Below are 2,576 nucleotides of genomic sequence, written 5' to 3'. Positions count from 1 at the left end.
TCATTATCAGTCAGACCTAAGGAAAGGTTTGGACAGAGAAGGTCTTTGGAAATTCCGAAAGTGGAAAAAATTGCTAAATTAAGTTAAGTTGTAATTGTAAAATTTGGTTTATTTTTTGTGTCTGAATTAAAATTATCAAAAAAAATAAAAGTTCATGCTTATGATGAGTGGCGTTGTTGGCTAGAATACGGTACAGACTGGTAACGGCCAATGATAGCCATACCTGAATGGTATGACAAAAAAAAAAAAAAAAAATCTGTACTTAGTTTAATATCTGATACGTCCCCTATCTGGGGACCATATATTAAATGGATTTTTAGAACAGGGAGCTGGAATCGGAGCTTGCTCTGTCCACTCCACGCATTGACCTGGTATTGCATTACTTCCAGGATCGGTGCACCCCTTTCCAATTCAGTTGAAAGAAAGAGACAGAGGACTGACCGACCAACAGAGAAGATTGCTGCACCTGGCAAGCTAGCAAAGAGAAACCTGACAGTTGGACTTGGCCTGTGCTTGTTGCTGATGATGCTGTGACTGACTCTACCCTCTGTCAATGCATTCAAGCACCAGAAAGGTAATTCATTAATTAATTTCTTTGATTGGTTGGTTAATTGATTGATTGATTGCAAATGACATTACTGCTGCAAAGTGTCTGATTTGCTGCAATTTTATTCAATTTTTAATTCATTGAATTCTTTGAAAAATTTTTGGCATAAATTTATTTCTGAACTTGCACTTGACCGGACACTTGAATGGGTGTGGTCAAGCGGTGGGAGTGGTTTATGCAGATTCGCAAACTTCGGCAAAATCCGTTGGCGTCACAAAATAACATTTGCACATGTCACTTTGCCTTGCACAAAAGTTATTCTTTTCTTTTTTTTTCACTTTTGGTGGCAGGTAGGGAAAACCTGCACAAGCTAATTGGTTTCTACTTCATTAAGGGAAAGGAAAAAAAAAATACATCGAAATAGGGCTGCAGCAGCCTGGTGCACACCTTGAGCGGTGCACAGTGAACACGGAAGGGCGCCGGAACAAGTGCCGAGCACTCGCCATCGCTTCTCGGCCTTTTGGCTAAGACCATGTGGGGAGGCTGACAGTTGGACTAGAAGCTTTGGAGAAGGCGATCCTGGACTACGGTGAAAGCATCAATATGATGGCTGGATCTCTGCAAAACGCGACCTGCAGGTGTGCTTCGGAACACGACTTTAAAATCAAGAATGCGGTGCGCATTGACGTGGCATCAGCAGCTAAGGAGCAGATTACCAGGCAATATCTAGTGAGTGAAGTCCTTTTCAAGACCTTGGAAGTCCCTAGACTGGCTATACTGGCTCTCCAGGAGATATATGGGAGTTATACACTCTCCTTCATCTCAGACCACGCCTTCCAGCTATTCCAGCAAAAGGTCAGACAATCCTTACAGCATGCTAATCTTAAGGGACTGTCTTTTGTATTCCTGTATGAGGAGGAGGTGGTAGTGGTGGTGTCTATGAGGAGCCCTCATGTTCATCTTTTGGATGTTAAGACTTTCTTGAAAATGTATGTGGACATTTCCAGATGCGGTCCCCAGAGGGATGCAGATGGGATTTGGACTGGCAAGTTTTTGTTTTGGGTGAAATTCCGACCAGATGATTCCCCAGCTAGCTACAAAGGGGTATTACACCCTCCTTCCAGATTTCGTATTGGCAAGGAAGTCGCTCGTTTGTTTTATAACCAGATGCCGGATTTCTGTTTTAACTGTCTGCAGTTTGGACACTGGAACTCTAGTTGTAAAAACCAGGAGGTGTGTCGCAAGTGCGGCCAATCAGGGCACGGCGCTTCCTCCTGCACCAACTCCATTGTCTGCAATGTTTGCAAAGGGTCAGATCATCTGTCATAAAGACTGTCCAACCCGGAGACAGACCTATGCAGATGCCGCAAGGAATGATGGTCCGGTACAAGATCTCGCACCTGGAATTATAGCCTCCATTTTTCTCCAGGACGACTCGGACACAGCACCTGACCCTGACCTTGAGGAAGGTGAGCCAGCTGACCAGCCTCTCCCTGAGGTGTCAGAGGAGGAGATCACACAGCCTGTTGCCCTTGCCTCTGGAAATCTTCAATCAGCTTCTTCTGGGGCTGTGGTCCAGTGGGGAGACACTCCTGATGGTGTGTCTCTCACTACTGTGGGGGAGACACCTGTGGAGGATCAGGGGGAAACCTCTGTTTTTGCCACGGGTGAGGACTCCATGGGCTGAACAACTGTTTCCAAAAAAAAGCGGAAGGATGCTGCAGCTAGAAGGCGTGACCTCAAAAGACGTCAGCCCCATGCCTTGCCCCATCCTCCTGAGTTGGGGGATGCTGCTTCTATGGTAACTTCAGCCCTGGTTTCCTCTGCTACCAGTATAAGCTCTGGCTCCTCTCAGAGCACCTGGATTGGTTCAGGACCTCGTGGACGTTCTCAAACTTGATTTCTCTCAATGGCTACCTTACGCATTGCCTCCGTAAATATTAGAGGCTTCATGAGCCCTGTCAAAAGGGCTGCTGTATATGACTGTGTGACTCTAGAGAACTATGACTTGGTTTTCCTCCAAGAATGT

The 2,576-nt window shown here is 45.7% G+C and overlaps 1 non-coding gene across 1 annotated transcript; it reads left to right on the top strand.

Moving 5' to 3' along the window:
* Window positions 1-219: 219 nt before the first annotated feature.
* LOC142210905 (U2 spliceosomal RNA) lies at window positions 220-405 on the top strand. Its single transcript, XR_012717031.1, has one exon. It is a non-coding gene; the product is annotated as a U2 spliceosomal RNA (small nuclear RNA).
* The last annotated feature ends 2,171 nt before the right edge of the window (window positions 406-2,576 follow it).

Source organism: Leptodactylus fuscus, chromosome 6 (assembly GCF_031893055.1).
Source record: "Leptodactylus fuscus isolate aLepFus1 chromosome 6, aLepFus1.hap2, whole genome shotgun sequence".
Lineage (NCBI taxonomy): Eukaryota > Metazoa > Chordata > Amphibia > Anura > Leptodactylidae > Leptodactylus > Leptodactylus fuscus.
This window is presented reverse-complemented; position numbering and strand designations above follow the sequence as displayed.